Source organism: Vanacampus margaritifer, chromosome 5, assembly GCF_051991255.1.
Source record: "Vanacampus margaritifer isolate UIUO_Vmar chromosome 5, RoL_Vmar_1.0, whole genome shotgun sequence".
NCBI classification, from domain to species: domain Eukaryota; kingdom Metazoa; phylum Chordata; class Actinopteri; order Syngnathiformes; family Syngnathidae; genus Vanacampus; species Vanacampus margaritifer.
Window position 1 is genome coordinate 1695928 of NC_135436.1, and position 25300 is coordinate 1721227.

Here is a 25300-nt window from a genome sequence, read left to right on the forward strand (position 1 = left end):
ATCCTGAAGATGATTCCAGCATTAATTTCATTGTGCTTATGCTCATTTTTAAGATTTTGACATTTTCACCTTAAGTGTACAATCAGGGGCTGAAAACGCGTTTAAAGCAATAAAAAGTTCATTTTGGCTCTCACACCTAAACTAAACGTTGTAGACTCAAAATTTTTGCTGTATTTAGTATATTCTAGCATCCTGAAGATGATTCCAGCATTAATTTCATTGTGCTTATGCTCATTTTTAAGATTTTGACATTTTCACCTTAAGTGTACAATCAGGGGCTGAAAACGCGTTTAAAGCAATAAAAAGTTCATTTTGGCTCTCACACCTAAACTAAACGTTGTAGACTCAAAATTTTTGCTGTATTTAGTGTATTCTAGCATCCTGAAGATGATTCCAGCATTAATTTCATTGTGCTTATGCTCATTTTTAAGATTTTGACATTTTCACCTAAAGTGCACAATCAGGCTGAAAACGCGTTTAAAGCAATAAAAAGTTCATTTTGGCTCTCACACCTAAACTAAACGTTGTAGACTCAAAATTTTTGCTGTATTTAGTGTATTCTAGCATCCTGAAGATGATTCCAGCATTAATTTCATTGTGCTTATGCTCATTTTGAAGATTTTGACATTTTCACCTAAAGTGCACAATCAGGCTGAAAACGCATTTAAAGCCATAAAAAGTTAATTTTGGCTCTCACACCTAAACAAAACGTTGTAGACTCAACATTTTTGCTGTATTTAGTGTATTCTAGCATCCTGAAGATGATTCCAGCATTAATTTCATTGTGCTTATGCTCATTTTGAAGATTTTGACATTTTCACCTAAAGTGCACAATCAGGCTGAAAACGCGTTTAAAGCAATAAAAAGTTCATTTTGGCTCTCACACCTAAACTAAACGTTGTAGACTCAAAATTTTTGCTGTATTTAGTGTATTCTAGCATCCTGAAGATGATTCCAGCATTAATTTCATTGTGCTTATGCTCATTTTGAAGATTTTGACATTTTCACCTTAAGTGTACAATCAGGGGCTGAAAACGCGTTTAAAGCAATAAAAAGTTCATTTTGGCTCTCACACCTAAACTAAACGTTGTAGACTCAAAATTTTTGCTGTATTTAGTGTATTCTAGCATCCTGAAGATGATTCCAGCATTAATTTCATTGTGCTTATGCTCATTTTTAAGATTTTGACATTTTCACCTAAAGTGCACAATCAGGCTGAAAACGCGTTTAAAGCAATAAAAAGTTCATTTTGGCTCTCACACCTAAACTAAACGTTGTAGACTCAAAATTTTTGCTGTATTTAGTGTATTCTAGCATCCTGAAGATGATTCCAGCATTAATTTCATTGTGCTTATTCTCATTTTGAAGATTTTGACATTTTCACCTAAAGTGCACAATCAGGCTGAAAACGCATTTAAAGCCATAAAAAGTTCATTTTGGCTCTCACACCTAAACAAAACGTTGTAGACTCAACATTTTTGCTGTATTTAGTGTATTCTAGCATCCTGAAGATGATTCCAGCATTAATTTCATTGTGCTTATGCTCATTTTGAAGATTTTGACATTTTCACCTTAAGTGTACAATCAGGGGCTGAAAACGCGTTTAAAGCAATAAAAAGTTCATTTTGGCTCTCACACCTAAACTAAACGTTGTAGACTCAAAATTTTTGCTGTATTTAGTGTATTCTAGCATCCTGAAGATGATTCCAGCATTAATTTCATTGTGCTTATGCTCATTTTTAAGATTTTGACATTTTCACCTAAAGTGCACAATCAGGCTGAAAACGCGTTTAAAGCAATAAAAAGTTCATTTTGGCTCTTGTGAAGTTGCTTAAAACAGTAGTCTTAACATTATGTGTATTTTAAAGAATATCCTGTATATATTTTTGTGTTTTTATATTATCAACTGTCGTTTAGAGGCGCCGCTCAACTTTCTCTAATGTTTTGTATTTTTCCATGACGTATGAAACGAAACTGAAACTTAACTGTAATAAAAGCGACGAGGTGGCCGGGGGAGGGGAGAGAGTCGGAAGGAGCCGAGCGTGAGTTAAGGTCTCGCGCCTCCTCTCCTCTCCCAGCCGCGGTTGCAATAAAACAAAGCAACAGCTTCTGCCTCCTTTTTCCTTGGTGCACGGTCAGTAACTAAGGGGATCTGTAATATCAGACCCAACATTTAATTGGTGCCGAAACCTGGGACCTGCATCTGGACGGACGACCGCCGCCGAACCGAGGACACCGAGAATCTGTCGACAGCGTCTCCCCTTGCGTGACGGGTCTCGTCGCTCCGGCCACGGCCGTTCGCCCGGACACCGGGTCCTGCGAACCAGACCGGCACCGAGGACTAACAGGTATTATGCTGTTTAATTATCACGATTTACACAGAAGTTTGAAAAAAGGAACACTAAATATACTGAAGAAGTAAGAGAAAAATAGAAAAGTGGGGAGTAAAAGAGAAGCGCTTGGGCGTTGGCCCGTGAAGAAGAGAAAAAAAAACCCATGGTATACATGATCCGGGCATCAAAGGGATCACGGTTTTATTAGATGAGATCCAAAATACTTTTATTGACTAGTTTTTAACTTGTTAAAAAAAAGTGTCGTTTTCGGGTGCCCGGGTAGAGGAAATTAAACGTTGCCGTAAATACGTAATAATTTACACCTCCCCACTCATTGGTTACCAAAATATCTGTGTTCAATATAACTAAGATTTATTAGGTCAGAACAGAACTGACTGCGATTAAAAATAATCGCCTAAAACACAAATCATGGTTTTAAATTAGAAAGTGGTGCACCACAGAAAAGACTAAGTGTGTGTGTTTGTGTGTGAGTTTATGTGTGTGTGTGTGGTTGTGTGCGTGTGTCTTTGTGTGGGTGTGTACTTTGTGCGTGTTTATGAGATAAGATTAGAAGGGAATAACTGCTGCCCGCTCGGGAATACATACAATGGGCCAGTCATTGAGAAAAGAAATAGAACAACACCAGGATGTTAAATTTATTGCAAGCTTTGACGCTAATGCGTGCAAGTATCTGGAATCCTGGGTGACCAAGTATGATTTTAACCCGTCTTTGAGAGATGTCAGGAACAAAGAGGAAGTTAAGAAAAGTTTAGTGGAGAAAAGAGCAAAGAAGATTAAAAAGGGAAAGAATGTAGAAAAATTGGAAGCACAACTACGTGCTGTTGAAGTGTGGATAAAACAGTGTAAAATGAGGGCAGAAAGCATTTTGGAAAGTGAGAAAAGAAAAAAGGAAAAGACAGAAAGAAAAATGTATCAGATGAAGATAAGACCAACGGAAGAAACCGGCGCCAGACGAAGAGACAACGGAAATGCACCGGCTGAAGTGCGACAGCAAAATGATCCAGAAGAGGAAGTAAACGTCAACCAACAGCGGGAACCGCCTACCCCGTCTACCTCCTCCCCAAATTCCACCTCCACGAGTTTTGGGGACGGAGCCTCCCCTCCTATTGGAAGCCGTACAAGATCAAACAAACCAACAGCAGACGTCCTGGCTGCAACAACAAAATTATACCCAGACATTCAGCAGGTGGCAGCATATCCCATGGTAGCTGTAGCCAACCCAGCTTATGGAATGCCAAATCCTGGTCAACCTGCTCATCCACAGACCTTGCTGCTCTATCGCCCATGGACCGAAGAAGAAAAAGTAGCCGCATGCGCATCAGTTCCTCCCATTAAAGACAACGTTGAAAAATGGGCAGCTGCAATTAGAGAACTACATGGATCCTATCACCTCAATGGCAATGAATTACTAAGCGTCCTACGTCTGACCGCAGGACATCGAGTTGGAAGATTCCAAGGAGCCTTTGCTCCAGCCAACCAACGAGGCCAAGTCTACCAACCAGGCCAAGAACTAGACAACGCCCTAAATACTCTTTTAGAAAGAGCCATCGCAGTGTTCAAGAAACCACCTGATTTAACTAAAGTCCGCCAATGCCGCCAAGAACCTGAAGAAAGCGCACAAAAATATGTGGACCGCCTCCAAGACGTACTGAAACTACATGGTGGCATCGAAGAAAGCACTGAGGCACAAAGCACATACCAAACATTACTGCGGGCAACATTCCTGGATGGACTAGTGGACGGTACAGTCAATTTTATCAAGAAACATTACCACACCTGGAGAACTGCCCCGGTGAATGATCTCGTAGCTTGGGCCTCACACGCTGAAGACCTAAAAAGACAAAAAGCGCAATCATCAGTCTTCAATGCCATGCACACATTTTTTCAACATGCCTCTCCTCCACCTTCTGGACCAATTTACTACCAAAACCAACCCAATCGGGGTAGAGGACGTGGACGCGGAAGAGGAAGAGGCCGACCAGCCACCAGACAGGATGTGTGCTACAATTGTGGCAAGTACGGCCACTTCGTCCGAGATTGCCGCTCCAAACAAAAAATTGAGACCCCAAGATCTGACCACTGGGATCCAACCGAATGACGCGAGCAGGAAAGGTCAAGTGATGAAAACCCTGATGACACCAGAACGATCGTCGAGGTGCTTGACCTGACAGTCCTGTTTAGCCAGATGTCCTCTATTGACCCAGCAGTAAGAAAACTAGGCTTAGGGCCATTTACTACAACATTGAAATTCATTGTGGATTCAGGAGCACAATCCTCCGTGATCACTGATCTACCAACAGGTGTCAAATTGTCAAAAAGCACAATAATGGTCATAGGAGTGGGAGGTAGACCAGCCATCCATTACTTTACCGAACCACTGACCATTATTGATGAAGACGGAACAGAATACCCAGATCAAACTTTCGTTTACGTGCCTCGTTGTCCTGAAAACCTCATCGGACGAGATTTGATAAAAGCCATGAGCCTTGTATTAATGGTCGAAGGCTCCAGCATGGTCGTGACAAAAAGAGGACAAGAAACACCAATGCAGATGTTAGTACTAGAAGGAAAAGACAAACCACGCCCATTCTACAGTCTGGATCCGATCCAAAAAGGTCCAACATCAGTAACAAACAATCTGCAACAGATGCCAGAACAAATCCTACCAAATTCAAATTGGGTGCCCCAAACCACGTACCCACTTCACTCCACCATCCGCTTCGCCCCGAACAAAGAGGACAGAGACTTCTTTGATCAATGGTCCCGATTGACAACCATGCGGGCCCAAATAAAAGACCTAATTTGGGACGAACAGGCAGGATGGATGGCAGCCACAGTAATCTTTCCAGATTACATATATGCATTAACCACATATGAAGGCGTTGGCATTCCCTTCCACATTTCACTGGCAAAACCAACAGGCTGGAGATGGAAAGACATAGGATCAAAAATAAGAGATGTAACATGGTCCGAACAACGACTTCCGTGGACCCCATGTCAAGATGGAAGATTTAAACGCATCATGTCATCAGGAAACGTGGTCTGGAGGAAAAAACTAAACTGGGTGACAACATTTGTCCCCAGCACCCACCTAAGTACATGACATCCGGAGGAAACCACGATCCTGGCACTAAAAGACGCCATGGATCAAATACCACCTCAGCTGTGGTCAGCGTCAAAAACCGATGTGGGCCTAATGACCACAGCCACAGAAGTAACAATTGAACCAAGAACAAACTATCGCCCACGAATCAATCAATACCCACTCAAACCTGATGCCAAAGAAGGAATCACACCAGTAATCATGAACATGGTAAAAGCTGGAGTGCTCATAGAAGCCCCCAAGGTAACTTGTAACACTCCAATCTTTCCAGTAAAGAAAGCAGACACCACGACCTGGCGAATGGTCCACGACTTAAGAGCCGTAAATCAGGCAGTAAAACAGAGAGCCCCCTGCGTCCCCGACCCCCACACTCTACTCAATGCGCTGAAGCCAGAACAGAAATGGTTCACAGTAATTGATCTAAGCAACGCCTTCTTTTCCATCCCATTGCACGAGTCTGCCCGTCATTGGTTTGGTTTCACCTTTAATCAAAAGAAGTACACCTATACGAGACTACCCCAAGGCTATGCAGAGAGCCCCACCATTTTCTCTCAAGAAATCAACAACTGTCTGAGCCTCCATGAACACAGTGAAACCACTCAAATCTTGATTTACGTAGATGACATTCTCATCGCCAGTCCAACCAAAGAAGAAAATCAAGAAGAAGCAGTGAAACTGTGTCAACACCTGGCAAAGACAGGAAACAAAGCCTCACTGACCAAACTACAGTGGACTCAGACCGAAGTAGTTTTCTTAGGTCACATCATATCGGCAGAAGGAAGAAAACTAACCTCTGATCGGAAACAAGCTATCCTTGATGCCCCCAAACCAAAGACCAAAAGACAGATGATGGCCTTCCTAGGCCTAGTGAACTTTTGCCGTCTATGGGTTCTGGACTTCGCCGAAATAACGCAACCACTGGTGGATTTAATTTACCAAGAAGACATCGCCCTGGCCGATCCCATCACATGGACGAAAATAGCTAATGACAAGTTCAATCAGATAAAACAGACCATCACAAGCACAGGCCCTTTGGGCCTACCCGACTACAAGAAACTGTTTACCCAAACAGTGGACTGCAAAGACGGATTCATGACATCCGTCCTACTCCAACAACATGGTACACAAATGCGACCAGTGGCCTACTACTCAAAGAAACTTGATGCTGTCGCCAGAGCCCTGCCCCAGTGTGTCCAAGCAGTGTGTGCCGCAGCAATGGCTGTCCAAGCATCCGCCGAATTGGTGTTGTTCCATCCCACCACTCTACTAGTAACACACTCAGTAGATGTTCTTTTGACTCAAACAAAGATGTCATTTCTCTCACCAGCAAGACATCTTGGCCTAACAGCTGTACTGTTGTCCCAACCCCATCTTACCATCAAGAGATGCAGCACTCTTAATCCTGCAAGTCTCCTCCCAGTGGAGACAGATGGGACACCACACAGTTGCACAGAAGCCACCGAGGAAATCTGCAAACCAAGAAGAGATTTGTTAGACACACCCTTACAAGAAGGAGAAGCAGTGTTTGTAGATGGTTCCTCAAGCAAAGATGAACTAGGCAACACCAACACAGGCTATGCAGTGGTCACACAACAAAAGACACTGAAGAGCGGACGATTAATAGGAAATCTGTCAGCACAAGCAGCAGAACTCATCGCGCTAACAGAAGCATGTAAATTATTCAAAGACAAAGCAGTAACAATTTGGACCGACAGCCAATATGCCCACTCGACATTGCACATCTTTGCCGCCATGTGGGCTCGACGAGGAATGAAAACATCAACAGGAAAACCTGTTCAACACGCCAAATTACTCACTGACCTTTTGGCCGCTGTACTGCTACCCTCCAAAATAGCAGTATGCAAATGCAAAGCTCACACCTCAGCAAAAGACGCCGTTTCTGTAGGAAATGCAAAAGCAGATTTGGCAGCCAAGCAAGCAGGCCAAGACAAAACAAAGATCGTCATGCTCGCCAACCACAAAGAAACACAACAACACAACAACATTCCAAAACAAGTACTAATTGACATGCAAAACAACGCTCCAGACAAAGAAAAAACACTATGGAAAATGATGAACATTAAACTCACCCCAGAAGGCCTCTACCACAAAGAAGACCGACCAGTCATCCCCCGCAGTCTGTTCCACGCAGTAGCCACATTGAGTCATGGCAAGTCCCATGTCTCAACAGGAGGGATGGTATCTATGGTAGAACAGACAATGACAATACCACAGGGCTTACAAACCTATTTTAAAACTTTTTGTAGGTCATGTATGGTGTGTTGTCGTCACAATGCTCAGGGAAACTTAAGACCACAGAGAGGGAAATGCCCAGTGGGCTCCTACCCATTTGAAGTTTTACACATGGACTTTATTGAACTACACAAAAGTGGTCAGCACAAGTACTGTTTAGTGTTAGTAGACTCACTAACTAAATGGGTTGAACTTGTTCCTTCAAAACATCCAAACGCCCTCACAGTAGCTAAAGCTATTTGTAAACACATAATACCAGAACATGGCATTCCACGAGTCTTGTGGAGTGATAACGGTAGCCATTTTGTAAATACCATCGTTGACAATATGGCCATCCATTTAAAATCAGCCATGGTCAGACAAAACAGGAGAGGCAGATCCACTGACTAAATGGTTATGTGACTTGTTTAAAGAACGGACTGTGTCAAGAGCAAATGATCTGCCCTCTACCTCTCTTCCTCCTGCACAGGAAACGGTGACCCCGGGTGACCTGGTGTTGGTGAAGGTGATAAAAAGGAAAACATGGTCGAGCCCACGCTGGGACGGCCCATTCGTTGTTCTCCTGACCACACCCACCGCTCTCAAAATCGCTGAGAGAGAGACGTGGATTCACCAGAGTCACTGCAAAAAGGTCACCGAACTCAGATAAGGGATTACCCCCTGATTCTTGTCAAAAAGAAGAAGAACAAAGGAGAAGATGACCCTTTTTCAGACATTGTTTGGACTTTGATCATTATAATGTTTATCTTATTATGTGTTATTTGTTCCTGCTGTATTGTCCCAATGTCTAAGAGATTAGTCGCCCGTATGTTCGTGGCCCAGATGTATCAATATAACTTACTACGCGTAGAGGATTATGTTGACACTGTGGAGACCGACACAAAAGTGTGACCCTCATCTTATTGTGTTTTCCTAACTTCAAATCCAGTTCCATTCTCAGACCAAGAGGTTCTCGTCACCGTGCGGTGGGGGAGTTATGGAATTTTTCCCTTTAAGTTAAGGGTTTTCGCCATTTCCTGAGAATGGTTCAAATGTTGTGAATCTATTAATGAAGTAATACTGAGAAAACTTAATTGTTTTAGTATTTACTGATATCCTTTTAAATCCACAACAGGAGGGAATGTGAAGTTGCTTAAAACAGTAGTCTTAACATTATGTGTATTTTAAAGAATATCCTGTATATATTTTTGTGTTTTTATATTATCAACTGTCGTTTAGAGGCGCCGCTCAACTTTCTCTAATGTTTTGTATTTTTCCATGACGTATGAAACGAAACTGAAACTTAACTGTAATAAAAGCGACGAGGTGGCCGGGGGAGGGGAGAGAGTCGGAAGGAGCCGAGCGTGAGTTAAGGTCTCGCGCCTCCTCTCCTCTCCCAGCCGCGGTTGCAATAAAACAAAGCAACAGCTTCTGCCTCCTTTTTCCTTGGTGCACGGTCAGTAACTAAGGGGATCTGTAATATCAGACCCAACAGCTCTCACACCTAAACTAAACGTTGTAGACTCAAAATTTTTGCTGTATTTAGTGTATTCTAGCATCCTGAAGATGATTCCAGCATTAATTTCATTGTGCTTATGCTCATTTTGAAGATTTTGACATTTTCACCTTAAGTGTACAATCAGGGGCTGAAAACGCGTTTAAAGCAATAAAAAGTTCATTTTGGCTCTCACACCTAAACTAAACGTTGTAGACTCAAAATTTTTGCTGTATTTAGTGTATTCTAGCATCCTGAAGATGATTCCAGCATTAATTTCATTGTGCTTATGCTCATTTTTAAGATTTTGACATTTTCACCTAAAGTGCACAATCAGGCTGAAAACGCGTTTAAAGCAATAAAAAGTTCATTTTGGCTCTCACACCTAAACTAAACGTTGTAGACTCAAAATTTTTGCTGTATTTAGTGTATTCTAGCATCCTGAAGATGATTCCAGCATTAATTTCATTGTGCTTATGCTCATTTTGAAGATTTTGACATTTTCACCTAAAGTGCACAATCAGGCTGAAAACGCATTTAAAGCCATAAAAAGTTAATTTTGGCTCTCACACCTAAACAAAACGTTGTAGACTCAACATTTTTGCTGTATTTAGTGTATTCTAGCATCCTGAAGATGATTCCAGCATTAATTTCATTGTGCTTATGCTCATTTTGAAGATTTTGACATTTTCACCTAAAGTGCACAATCAGGCTGAAAACGCGTTTAAAGCAATAAAAAGTTCATTTTGGCTCTCACACCTAAACTAAACGTTGTAGACTCAAAATTTTTGCTGTATTTAGTGTATTCTAGCATCCTGAAGATGATTCCAGCATTAATTTCATTGTGCTTATGCTCATTTTGAAGATTTTGACATTTTCACCTTAAGTGTACAATCAGGGGCTGAAAACGCGTTTAAAGCAATAAAAAGTTCATTTTGGCTCTCACACCTAAACTAAACGTTGTAGACTCAAAATTTTTGCTGTATTTAGTGTATTCTAGCATCCTGAAGATGATTCCAGCATTAATTTCATTGTGCTTATGCTCATTTTTAAGATTTTGACATTTTCACCTAAAGTGCACAATCAGGCTGAAAACGCGTTTAAAGCAATAAAAAGTTCATTTTGGCTCTCACACCTAAACTAAACGTTGTAGACTCAAAATTTTTGCTGTATTTAGTGTATTCTAGCATCCTGAAGATGATTCCAGCATTAATTTCATTGTGCTTATTCTCATTTTGAAGATTTTGACATTTTCACCTAAAGTGCACAATCAGGCTGAAAACGCATTTAAAGCCATAAAAAGTTCATTTTGGCTCTCACACCTAAACAAAACGTTGTAGACTCAACATTTTTGCTGTATTTAGTGTATTCTAGCATCCTGAAGATGATTCCAGCATTAATTTCATTGTGCTTATGCTCATTTTGAAGATTTTGACATTTTCACCTTAAGTGTACAATCAGGGGCTGAAAACGCGTTTAAAGCAATAAAAAGTTCATTTTGGCTCTCACACCTAAACTAAACGTTGTAGACTCAAAATTTTTGCTGTATTTAGTGTATTCTAGCATCCTGAAGATGATTCCAGCATTAATTTCATTGTGCTTATGCTCATTTTTAAGATTTTGACATTTTCACCTAAAGTGCACAATCAGGCTGAAAACGCGTTTAAAGCAATAAAAAGTTCATTTTGGCTCTCACACCTAAACTAAACGTTGTAGACTCAAAATTTTTGCTGTATTTAGTGTATTCTAGCATCCTGAAGATGATTCCAGCATTAATTTCATTGTGCTTATGCTCATTTTGAAGATTTTGACATTTTCACCTTAAGTGTACAATCAGGGGCTGAAAACGCGTTTAAAGCAATAAAAAGTTCATTTTGGCTCTCACACCTAAACTAAACGTTGTAGACTCAAAATTTTTGCTGTATTTAGTGTATTCTAGCATCCTGAAGATGATTCCAGCATTAATTTCATTGTGCTTATGCTCATTTTTAAGATTTTGACATTTTCACCTAAAGTGCACAATCAGGCTGAAAACGCGTTTAAAGCAATAAAAAGTTCATTTTGGCTCTCACACCTAAACTAAACGTTGTAGACTCAAAATTTTTGCTGTATTTAGTGTATTCTAGCATCCTGAAGATGATTCCAGCATTAATTTCATTGTGCTTATGCTCATTTTGAAGATTTTGACATTTTCACCTAAAGTGCACAATCAGGCTGAAAACGCATTTAAAGCCATAAAAAGTTCATTTTGGCTCTCACACCTAAACAAAACGTTGTAGACTCTAAATTTTTGCTGTATTTAGTGTATTCTAGCATCCTGAAGATGATTCCAGCATTAATTTCATTGTGCTTATGCTCATTTTTAAGATTTTGACATTTTCACCTTAAGTGTACAATCAGGGGCTGAAAACGCGTTTAAAGCAATAAAAAGTTCATTTTGGCTCTCACACCTAAACTAAACGTTGTAGACTCAAAATTTTTGCTGTATTTAGTATATTCTAGCATCCTGAAGATGATTCCAGCATTAATTTCATTGTGCTTATGCTCATTTTTAAGATTTTGACATTTTCACCTTAAGTGTACAATCAGGGGCTGAAAACGCGTTTAAAGCAATAAAAAGTTCATTTTGGCTCTCACACCTAAACTAAACGTTGTAGACTCAAAATTTTTGCTGTATTTAGTGTATTCTAGCATCCTGAAGATGATTCCAGCATTAATTTCATTGTGCTTATGCTCATTTTTAAGATTTTGACATTTTCACCTAAAGTGCACAATCAGGCTGAAAACGCGTTTAAAGCAATAAAAAGTTCATTTTGGCTCTCACACCTAAACTAAACGTTGTAGACTCAAAATTTTTGCTGTATTTAGTGTATTCTAGCATCCTGAAGATGATTCCAGCATTAATTTCATTGTGCTTATGCTCATTTTGAAGATTTTGACATTTTCACCTAAAGTGCACAATCAGGCTGAAAACGCATTTAAAGCCATAAAAAGTTCATTTTGGCTCTCACACCTAAACAAAACGTTGTAGACTCTAAATTTTTGCTGTATTTAGTGTATTCTAGCATCCTGAAGATGATTCCAGCATTAATTTCATTGTGCTTATGCTCATTTTTAAGATTTTGACATTTTCACCTTAAGTGTACAATCAGGGGCTGAAAACGCGTTTAAAGCAATAAAAAGTTCATTTTGGCTCTCACACCTAAACTAAACGTTGTAGACTCAAAATTTTTGCTGTATTTAGTATATTCTAGCATCCTGAAGATGATTCCAGCATTAATTTCATTGTGCTTATGCTCATTTTTAAGATTTTGACATTTTCACCTTAAGTGTACAATCAGGGGCTGAAAACGCGTTTAAAGCAATAAAAAGTTCATTTTGGCTCTCACACCTAAACTAAACGTTGTAGACTCAAAATTTTTGCTGTATTTAGTGTATTCTAGCATCCTGAAGATGATTCCAGCATTAATTTCATTGTGCTTATGCTCATTTTTAAGATTTTGACATTTTCACCTAAAGTGCACAATCAGGCTGAAAACGCGTTTAAAGCAATAAAAAGTTCATTTTGGCTCTCACACCTAAACTAAACGTTGTAGACTCAAAATTTTTGCTGTATTTAGTGTATTCTAGCATCCTGAAGATGATTCCAGCATTAATTTCATTGTGCTTATGCTCATTTTGAAGATTTTGACATTTTCACCTAAAGTGCACAATCAGGCTGAAAACGCATTTAAAGCCATAAAAAGTTAATTTTGGCTCTCACACCTAAACAAAACGTTGTAGACTCAACATTTTTGCTGTATTTAGTGTATTCTAGCATCCTGAAGATGATTCCAGCATTAATTTCATTGTGCTTATGCTCATTTTGAAGATTTTGACATTTTCACCTAAAGTGCACAATCAGGCTGAAAACGCGTTTAAAGCAATAAAAAGTTCATTTTGGCTCTCACACCTAAACTAAACGTTGTAGACTCAAAATTTTTGCTGTATTTAGTGTATTCTAGCATCCTGAAGATGATTCCAGCATTAATTTCATTGTGCTTATGCTCATTTTGAAGATTTTGACATTTTCACCTTAAGTGTACAATCAGGGGCTGAAAACGCGTTTAAAGCAATAAAAAGTTCATTTTGGCTCTCACACCTAAACTAAACGTTGTAGACTCAAAATTTTTGCTGTATTTAGTGTATTCTAGCATCCTGAAGATGATTCCAGCATTAATTTCATTGTGCTTATGCTCATTTTTAAGATTTTGACATTTTCACCTAAAGTGCACAATCAGGCTGAAAACGCGTTTAAAGCAATAAAAAGTTCATTTTGGCTCTCACACCTAAACTAAACGTTGTAGACTCAAAATTTTTGCTGTATTTAGTGTATTCTAGCATCCTGAAGATGATTCCAGCATTAATTTCATTGTGCTTATTCTCATTTTGAAGATTTTGACATTTTCACCTAAAGTGCACAATCAGGCTGAAAACGCATTTAAAGCCATAAAAAGTTCATTTTGGCTCTCACACCTAAACAAAACGTTGTAGACTCAACATTTTTGCTGTATTTAGTGTATTCTAGCATCCTGAAGATGATTCCAGCATTAATTTCATTGTGCTTATGCTCATTTTTAAGATTTTGACATTTTCACCTAAAGTGCACAATCAGGCTGAAAACGCGTTTAAAGCAATAAAAAGTTCATTTTGGCTCTCACACCTAAACTAAACGTTGTAGACTCAAAATTTTTGCTGTATTTAGTGTATTCTAGCATCCTGAAGATGATTCCAGCATTAATTTCATTGTGCTTATGCTCATTTTGAAGATTTTGACATTTTCACCTTAAGTGTACAATCAGGGGCTGAAAACGCGTTTAAAGCAATAAAAAGTTCATTTTGGCTCTCACACCTAAACTAAACGTTGTAGACTCAAAATTTTTGCTGTATTTAGTGTATTCTAGCATCCTGAAGATGATTCCAGCATTAATTTCATTGTGCTTATGCTCATTTTTAAGATTTTGACATTTTCACCTAAAGTGCACAATCAGGCTGAAAACGCGTTTAAAGCAATAAAAAGTTCATTTTGGCTCTCACACCTAAACTAAACGTTGTAGACTCAAAATTTTTGCTGTATTTAGTGTATTCTAGCATCCTGAAGATGATTCCAGCATTAATTTCATTGTGCTTATTCTCATTTTGAAGATTTTGACATTTTCACCTAAAGTGCACAATCAGGCTGAAAACGCATTTAAAGCCATAAAAAGTTCATTTTGGCTCTCACACCTAAACAAAACGTTGTAGACTCAACATTTTTGCTGTATTTAGTGTATTCTAGCATCCTGAAGATGATTCCAGCATTAATTTCATTGTGCTTATGCTCATTTTGAAGATTTTGACATTTTCACCTTAAGTGTACAATCAGGGGCTGAAAACGCGTTTAAAGCAATAAAAAGTTCATTTTGGCTCTCACACCTAAACTAAACGTTGTAGACTCAAAATTTTTGCTGTATTTAGTGTATTCTAGCATCCTGAAGATGATTCCAGCATTAATTTCATTGTGCTTATGCTCATTTTTAAGATTTTGACATTTTCACCTAAAGTGCACAATCAGGCTGAAAACGCGTTTAAAGCAATAAAAAGTTCATTTTGGCTCTCACACCTAAACTAAACGTTGTAGACTCAAAATTTTTGCTGTATTTAGTGTATTCTAGCATCCTGAAGATGATTCCAGCATTAATTTCATTGTGCTTATGCTCATTTTGAAGATTTTGACATTTTCACCTTAAGTGTACAATCAGGGGCTGAAAACGCGTTTAAAGCAATAAAAAGTTCATTTTGGCTCTCACACCTAAACTAAACGTTGTAGACTCAAAATTTTTGCTGTATTTAGTGTATTCTAGCATCCTGAAGATGATTCCAGCATTAATTTCATTGTGCTTATGCTCATTTTTAAGATTTTGACATTTTCACCTAAAGTGCACAATCAGGCTGAAAACGCGTTTAAAGCAATAAAAAGTTCATTTTGGCTCTCACACCTAAACTAAACGTTGTAGACTCAAAATTTTTGCTGTATTTAGTGTATTCTAGCATCCTGAAGATGATTCCAGCATTAATTTCATTGTGCTTATGCTCATTTTGAAGATTTTGACATTTTCACCTAAAGTGCACAATCAGGCTGAAAACGCATTTAAAGCCATAAAAAGTTCATTTTGGCTCTCACACCTAAACAAAACGTTGTAGACTCTAAATTTTTGCTGTATTTAGTGTATTCTAGCATCCTGAAGATGATTCCAGCATTAATTTCATTGTGCTTATGCTCATTTTTAAGATTTTGACATTTTCACCTTAAGTGTACAATCAGGGGCTGAAAACGCGTTTAAAGCAATAAAAAGTTCATTTTGGCTCTCACACCTAAACTAAACGTTGTAGACTCAAAATTTTTGCTGTATTTAGTATATTCTAGCATCCTGAAGATGATTCCAGCATTAATTTCATTGTGCTTATGCTCATTTTTAAGATTTTGACATTTTCACCTTAAGTGTACAATCAGGGGCTGAAAACGCGTTTAAAGCAATAAAAAGTTCATTTTGGCTCTCACACCTAAACTAAACGTTGTAGACTCAAAATTTTTGCTGTATTTAGTGTATTCTAGCATCCTGAAGATGATTCCAGCATTAATTTCATTGTGCTTATGCTCATTTTTAAGATTTTGACATTTTCACCTAAAGTGCACAATCAGGCTGAAAACGCGTTTAAAGCAATAAAAAGTTCATTTTGGCTCTCACACCTAAACTAAACGTTGTAGACTCAAAATTTTTGCTGTATTTAGTGTATTCTAGCATCCTGAAGATGATTCCAGCATTAATTTCATTGTGCTTATGCTCATTTTGAAGATTTTGACATTTTCACCTAAAGTGCACAATCAGGCTGAAAACGCATTTAAAGCCATAAAAAGTTCATTTTGGCTCTCACACCTAAACAAAACGTTGTAGACTCTAAATTTTTGCTGTATTTAGTGTATTCTAGCATCCTGAAGATGATTCCAGCATTAATTTCATTGTGCTTATGCTCATTTTGAAGATTTTGACATTTTCACCTTAAGTGTACAATCAGGGGCTGAAAACGCGTTTAAAGCAATAAAAAGTTCATTTTGGCTCTCACACCTAAACTAAACGTTGTAGACTCAAAATTTTTGCTGTATTTAGTATATTCTAGCATCCTGAAGATGATTCCAGCATTAATTTCATTGTGCTTATGCTCATTTTTAAGATTTTGACATTTTCACCTAAAGTGCACAATCAGGCTGAAAACGCGTTTCAAGCAATAAAAAGTTCATTTTGGCTCTCACACCTAAACTAAATGTTGTAGACTCAAAATTTTTGCTGTATTTAGTGTATTCTAGCATCCTGAAGATGATTCCAGCATTAATTTCATTGTGCTTATGCTCATTTTGAAGATTTTGACATTTTCACCTAAAGTGCACAATCAGGCTGAAAACGCATTTAAAGCCATAAAAAGTTCATTTTGGCTCTCACACCTAAACAAAACGTTGTAGACTCAACATTTTTGCTGTATTTAGTGTATTCTAGCATCCTGAAGATGATTCCAGCATTAATTTCATTGTGCTTATGCTCATTTTGAAGATTTTGACATTTTCACCTAAAGTGCACAATCAGGCTGAAAACGCGTTTAAAGCAATAAAAAGTTCATTTTGGCTCTCACACCTAAACTAAACGTTGTAGACTCAAAATTTTTGCTGTATTTAGTGTATTCTAGCATCCTGAAGATGATTCCAGCATTAATTTCATTGTGCTTATGCTCATTTTGAAGATTTTGACATTTTCACCTTAAGTGTACAATCAGGGGCTGAAAACGCGTTTAAAGCAATAAAAAGTTCATTTTGGCTCTCACACCTAAACTAAACGTTGTAGACTCAAAATTTTTGCTGTATTTAGTGTATTCTAGCATCCTGAAGATGATTCCAGCATTAATTTCATTGTGCTTATGCTCATTTTGAAGATTTTGACATTTTCACCTTAAGTGTACAATCAGGGGCTGAAAACGCGTTTAAAGCAATAAAAAGTTCATTTTGGCTCTCACACCTAAACTAAACGTTGTAGACTCAAAATTTTTGCTGTATTTAGTGTATTCTAGCATCCTGAAGATGATTCCAGCATTAATTTCATTGTGCTTATGCTCATTTTTAAGATTTTGACATTTTCACCTAAAGTGCACAATCAGGCTGAAAACGCGTTTAAAGCAATAAAAAGTTCATTTTGGCTCTCACACCTAAACTAAACGTTGTAGACTCAAAATTTTTGCTGTATTTAGTGTATTCTAGCATCCTGAAGATGATTCCAGCATTAATTTCATTGTGCTTATTCTCATTTTGAAGATTTTGACATTTTCACCTAAAGTGCACAATCAGGCTGAAAACGCATTTAAAGCCATAAAAAGTTCATTTTGGCTCTCACACCTAAACAAAACGTTGTAGACTCAACATTTTTGCTGTATTTAGTGTATTCTAGCATCCTGAAGATGATTCCAGCATTAATTTCATTGTGCTTATGCTCATTTTGAAGATTTTGACATTTTCACCTTAAGTGTACAATCAGGGGCTGAAAACGCGTTTAAAGCAATAAAAAGTTCATTTTGGCTCTCACACCTAAACTAAACGTTGTAGACTCAAAATTTTTGCTGTATTTAGTGTATTCTAGCATCCTGAAGATGATTCCAGCATTAATTTCATTGTGCTTATGCTCATTTTTAAGATTTTGACATTTTCACCTAAAGTGCACAATCAGGCTGAAAACGCGTTTAAAGCAATAAAAAGTTCATTTTGGCTCTCACACCTAAACTAAACGTTGTAGACTCAAAATTTTTGCTGTATTTAGTGTATTCTAGCATCCTGAAGATGATTCCAGCATTAATTTCATTGTGCTTATGCTCATTTTGAAGATTTTGACATTTTCACCTTAAGTGTACAATCAGGGGCTGAAAACGCGTTTAAAGCAATAAAAAGTTCATTTTGGCTCTCACACCTAAACTAAACGTTGTAGACTCAAAATTTTTGCTGTATTTAGTGTATTCTAGCATCCTGAAGATGATTCCAGCATTAATTTCATTGTGCTTATGCTCATTTTTAAGATTTTGACATTTTCACCTAAAGTGCACAATCAGGCTGAAAACGCGTTTAAAGCAATAAAAAGTTCATTTTGGCTCTCACACCTAAACTAAACGTTGTAGACTCAAAATTTTTGCTGTATTTAGTGTATTCTAGCATCCTGAAGATGATTCCAGCATTAATTTCATTGTGCTTATGCTCATTTTGAAGATTTTGACATTTTCACCTAAAGTGCACAATCAGGCTGAAAACGCATTTAAAGCCATAAAAAGTTCATTTTGGCTCTCACACCTAAACAAAACGTTGTAGACTCTAAATTTTTGCTGTATTTAGTGTATTCTAGCATCCTGAAGATGATTCCAGCATTAATTTCATTGTGCTTATGCTCATTTTTAAGATTTTGACATTTTCACCTTAAGTGTACAATCAGGGGCTGAAAACGCGTTTAAAGCAATAAAAAGTTCATTTTGGCTCTCACACCTAAACTAAACGTTGTAGACTCAAAATTTTTGCTGTATTTAGTATATTCTAGCATCCTGAAGATGATTCCAGCATTAATTTCATTGTGCTTATGCTCATTTTTAAGATTTTGACATTTTCACCTTAAGTGTACAATCAGGGGCTGAAAACGCGTTTAAAGCAATAAAAAGTTCATTTTGGCTCTCACACCTAAACTAAACGTTGTAGACTCAAAATTTTTGCTGTATTTAGTGTATTCTAGCATCCTGAAGATGATTCCAGCATTAATTTCATTGTGCTTATGCTCATTTTTAAGATTTTGACATTTTCACCTAAAGTGCACAATCAGGCTGAAAACGCGTTTAAAGCAATAAAAAGTTCATTTTGGCTCTCACACCTAAACTAAACGTTGTAGACTCAAAATTTTTGCTGTATTTAGTGTATTCTAGCATCCTGAAGATGATTCCAGCATTAATTTCATTGTGCTTATGCTCATTTTGAAGATTTTGACATTTTCACCTAAAGTGCACAATCAGGCTGAAAACGCATTTAAAGCCATAAAAAGTTCATTTTGGCTCTCACACCTAAACAAAACGTTGTAGACTCTAAATTTTTGCTGTATTTAGTGTATTCTAGCATCCTGAAGATGATTCCAGCATTAATTTCATTGTGCTTATGCTCATTTTGAAGATTTTGACATTTTCACCTTAAGTGTACAATCAGGGGCTGAAAACGCGTTTAAAGCAATAAAAAGTTCATTTTGGCTCTCACACCTAAACTAAACGTTGTAGACTCAAAATTTTTGCTGTATTTAGTATATTCTAGCATCCTGAAGATGATTCCAGCATTAATTTCATTGTGCTTATGCTCATTTTTAAGATTTTGACATTTTCACCTAAAGTGCACAATCAGGCTGAAAACGCGTTTCAAGCAATAAAAAGTTCATTTTGGCTCTCACACCTAAACTAAATGTTGTAGACTCAAAATTTTTGCTGTATTTAGTGTATTCTAGCATCCTGAAGATGATTCCAGCATTAATTTCATTGTGCTTATGCTCATTTTGAAGATTTTGACATTTTCACCTAAAGTGCACAATCAGGCTGAAAACGCATTTAAAGCCATAAAAAGTTCATTTTGGCTCTCACACCTAAACAAAACGTTGTAGACTCAACATTTTTGCTGTATTTAGTGTATTCTAGCATCCTGAAGATGATTCCAGCATTAATTTCATTGTGCTTATGCTCATTTTGAAGATTTTGACATTTTCACCTAAAGTGCACAATCAGGCTGAAAACGCGTTTAAAGCAATAAAAAGTTCATTTTGGCTCTCACACCTAAACTAAACGTTGTAGACTCAAAATTTTTGCTGTATTTAGTGTATTCTAGCATCCTGAAGATGATTCCAGCATTAATTTCATTGTGCTTATGCTCATTTTGAAGATTTTGACATTTTCACCTTAAGTGTACAATCAGGGGCTGAAAACGCGTTTAAAGCAATAAAAAGTTCATTTTGGCTCTCACACCTAAACTAAACGTTGTAGACTCAAAATTTTTGCTGTATTTAGTGTATTCTAGCATCCTGAAGATGATTCCAGCATTCATTTCATTGTGCTTATGCTCATTTTTAAGATTTTGACATTTTCACCTAAAGTGCACAATCAGGCTGAAAACGCGTTTAAAGCAATAAAAAGTTCATTTTGGCTCTCACACCTAAACTAAACGTTGTAGACTCAAAATTTTTGCTGTATTTAGTGTATTCTAGCATCCTGAAGATGATTCCAGCATTAATTTCATTGTGCTTATTCTCATTTTGAAGATTTTGACATTTTCACCTAAAGTGCACAATCAGGCTGAAAACGCATTTAAAGCCATAAAAAGTTCATTTTGGCTCTCACACCTAAACAAAACGTTGTAGACTCAACATTTTTGCTGTATTTAGTGTATTCTAGCATCCTGAAGATGATTCCAGCATTAATTTCATTGTGCTTATGCTCATTTTGAAGATTTTGACATTTTCACCTTAAGTGTACAATCAGGGGCTGAAAACGCGTTTAAAGCAATAAAAAGTTCATTTTGGCTCTCACACCTAAACTAAACGTTGTAGACTCAAAATTTTTGCTGTATTTAGTGTATTCTAGCATCCTGAAGATGATTCCAGCATTAATTTCATTGTGCTTATGCTCATTTTTAAGATTTTGACATTTTCACCTAAAGTGCACAATCAGGCTGAAAACGCGTTTAAAGCAATAAAAAGTTCATTTTGGCTCTCACACCACCTAAACTAAACGTTGTAGACTCAAAATTTTTGCTGTATTTAGTGTATTCTAGCATCCTGAAGATGATTCCAGCATTAATTTCATTGTGCTTATGCTCATTTTGAAGATTTTGACATTTTCACCTTAAGTGTACAATCAGGGGCTGAAAACGCGTTTAAAGCAATAAAAAGTTCATTTTGGCTCTCACACCTAAACTAAACGTTGTAGACTCAAAATTTTTGCTGTATTTAGTGTATTCTAGCATCCTGAAGATGATTCCAGCATTAATTTCATTGTGCTTATGCTCATTTTTAAGATTTTGACATTTTCACCTAAAGTGCACAATCAGGCTGAAAACGCGTTTAAAGCAATAAAAAGTTCATTTTGGCTCTCACACCTAAACTAAACGTTGTAGACTCAAAATTTTTGCTGTATTTAGTGTATTCTAGCATCCTGAAGATGATTCCAGCATTAATTTCATTGTGCTTATGCTCATTTTGAAGATTTTGACATTTTCACCTAAAGTGCACAATCAGGCTGAAAACGCATTTAAAGCCATAAAAAGTTCATTTTGGCTCTCACACCTAAACAAAACGTTGTAGACTCAACATTTTTGCTGTATTTAGTGTATTCTAGCATCCTGAAGATGATTCCAGCATTAATTTCATTGTGCTTATGCTCATTTTGAAGATTTTGACTTTTTCACCTTAAGTGTACAATCAGGGGCTGAAAACGCGTTTAAAGCAATAAAAAGTTCATTTTGGCTTTCACACCTAAACTAAACCTTGTAGACTCAAAATTTTTGCTGTATTTAGTGTATTCTAGCATCCTGAAGATGATTCCAGCATTAATTTCATTGTGCTTATGCTCTTTTTTAAGATTTTGACATTTTCACCTTAAGTGCACAATCAGGCTGAAAACGCGTTTAAAGCAATAAAAAGTTCATTTTGGCTCTCACACCTAAACTAAACGTTGTAGACTCAAAATTTTTGCTGTATTTAGTGTATTCTAGCATCCTGAAGATGATTCCAGCATTAATTTCATTGTGCTTATGCTCATTTTGAAGATTTTGACATTTTCACCTTAAGTGTACAATCAGGGGCTGAAAACGCGTTTAAAGCAATAAAAAGTTCATTTTGGCTCTCACACCAAAACTAAACATTGTAGACTCAAAATTTTTGCTGTATTTAGTGTATTCTAGCATCCTGAAGATGATTCCAGCATTAATTTCATTGTGCTTATGCTCATTTTTAAGATTTTGACATTTTCACTTAAGTGCACAATCAGGCTGAAAACGCGTTTAAAGCAATAAAAAGTTCATTTTGGCTCTCACACCTAAACTAAACGTTGTAGACTCAAAATTTTTGCTGTATTTAGTGTATTCTAGCATCCTGAAGATGATTCCAGCATTAATTTCATTGTGCTTATGCTCATTTTGAAGATTTTGACATTTTCACCATAAGTGTACAATCAGGGGCTGAAAACGCGTTTAAAGCAATAAAAAGTTAATTTTGGCTCTCACACCAAAACTAAACGTTGTAGACTCAAAATTTTTGCTGTATTTAGTGTATTCTAGCATCCTGAAGATGATTCCAGCATTAATTTCATTGTGCTTATTCTCATTTTGAAGATTTTGACATTTTCACCTAAAGTGTACAATCAGGGGCTGAAAACACGTTTAAAGCAATAAAAAGTTCATTTTGGCTCTCACACCTAAACTAAACGATGTAGACTCAACATTTTTGCTGTATTTAGTGTATTCTAGCATCCTGAAGATGATTCCAGCATTAATTTCATTGTGCTTATGCTCATTTTGAAGATTTTGACATTTTCACCTTAAGTGTACAATCAGGGGCTGAAAACGCGTTTAAAGCAATAAAAAGTTCATTTTGGCTCTCACACCTAAACTAAACGTTGTAGACTCAAAATTTTTGCTGTATTTAGTGTATTCTAGCATCCTGAAGATGATTCCAGCATTAATTTCATTGTGCTTATTCTCATTTTGAAGATTTTGACATTTTCACCTAAAGTGCACAATCAGGCTGAAAACGCATTTAAAGCAATAAAAAGTTCATTTTTGCTCACAAACCTAAACTAAACGTTGTAGACTCCAAATTTTTGATGTATTTAGTGTATTCTAGCATCCTGAAGATGATTCCAGCATTAATTTCATTGTGCTTATGCTCATTTTGAAGATTTTGACATTTTCACCTTAAGTGTACAATCAGGGGCTGAAAACGCGTTTAAAGCAATAAAAAGTTCATTTTGGCTCTCACACCTAAACTAAACGTTGTAGACTCAAAATTTTTGTTGTATTTAGTGTATTCTAGCATCCTGAAGATGATTCCAGCATTAATTTCATTGTGCTTATGCTCATTTTGAAGATTTTGACATTTTCACCTAAAGTGTACAATCAGGCTGAAAACGCATTTAAAGCAATAAAAAGTTCATTTTGGCTCTCACACCTAAACTAAACGTTGTAGACTCAAAATGTTTGCTGTATTCAGTGTATTCTAGCATCCTGAAGATGATTCCAGCATTAATTTCATCGTGCTTATGCTCATTTTGAAGATTTTGACATTTTCACCTAAAGTGCACAATCAGGCTGAAAACGCATTTAAAGCCATAAAAAGTTCATTTTGGCTCTCACACCTAAACAAAACGTTGTAGACTCAACATTTTTGCTGTATTTAGTGTATTCTAGCATCCTGAAGATGATTCCAGCATTAATTTCATTGTGCTTATGCTCATTTTGAAGATTTTGACATTTTCACCTTAAGTGTACAATCAGGGGCTGAAAACGCGTTTAAAGCAATAAAAAGTTCATTTTGGCTCTCACACCTAAACTAAACGTTGTAGACTCAAAATTTTTGCTGTATTTAGTGTATTCTAGCATCCTGAAGATGATTCCAGCATTAATTTCATTGTGCTTATGCTCATTTTTAAGATTTTGACATTTTCACCTAAAGTGCACAATCAGGCTGAAAACGCGTTTAAAGCAATAAAAAGTTCATTTTGGCTCTCACATCTAAACTAAACGTTGTAGACTCAAAATTTTTGCTGTATTTAGTGTATTCTAGCATCCTGAATATGATTCCAGCATTAATTTCATTGTGCTTATGCTCATTTTGAAGATTTTGACATTTTCAACTAAGTGTACAATCAGGGGCTGAAAACGCGTTTAAAGCAATAAAAAGTTCATTTTGGCTCTCACACCTAAACTAAACGTTGTAGACTCAAAATTTTTGCTGTATTTAGTGTATAAGATGATTCCAGCATTAATTTCATTGTGCTTATGCTCATTTTTAAGATTTTGACATTTTCACCTAAAGTGCACAATCAGGCTGAAAACGCGTTTAAAGCAATAAAAAGTTCATTTTGGCTCTCACACCTAAACTAAACGTTGTAGACTCAAAATTTTTGCTGTATTTAGTGTATTCTAGCATCCTGAAGATGATTCCAGCATTAATTTCATTGTGCTTATGCTCATTTTGAAGATTTTGACATTTTCACCTAAAGTGCACAATCAGGCTGAAAACGCATTTAAAGCCATAAAAAGTTCATTTTGGCTCTCACACCTAAACAAAACGTTGTAGACTCTAAATTTTTGCTGTATTTAGTGTATTCTAGCATCCTGAAGATGATTCCAGCATTAATTTCATTGTGCTTATGCTCATTTTTAAGATTTTGACATTTTCACCTTCAGTGTACAATCAGGGGCTGAAAACGCGTTTAAAGCAATAAAAAGTTCATTTTGGCTCTCACACCTAAACTAAACGTTGTAGACTCAAAATTTTTGCTGTATTTAGTATATTCTAGCATCCTGAAGATGATTCCAGCATTAATTTCATTGTGCTTATGCTCATTTTTAAGATTTTGACATTTTCACCTTAAGTGTACAATCAGGGGCTGAAAACGCGTTTAAAGCAATAAAAAGTTCATTTTGGCTCTCACACCTAAACTAAACGTTGTAGACTCAAAATTTTTGCTGTATTTAGTGTATTCTAGCATCCTGAAGATGATTCCAGCATTAATTTCATTGTGCTTATGCTCATTTTTAAGATTTTGACATTTTCACCTAAAGTGCACAATCAGGCTGAAAACGCGTTTAAAGCAATAAAAAGTTCATTTTGGCTCTCACACCTAAACTAAACGTTGTAGACTCAAAATTTTTGCTGTATTTAGTGTATTCTAGCATCCTGAAGATGATTCCAGCATTAATTTCATTGTGCTTATGCTCATTTTGAAGATTTTGACATTTTCACCTAAAGTGCACAATCAGGCTGAAAACGCATT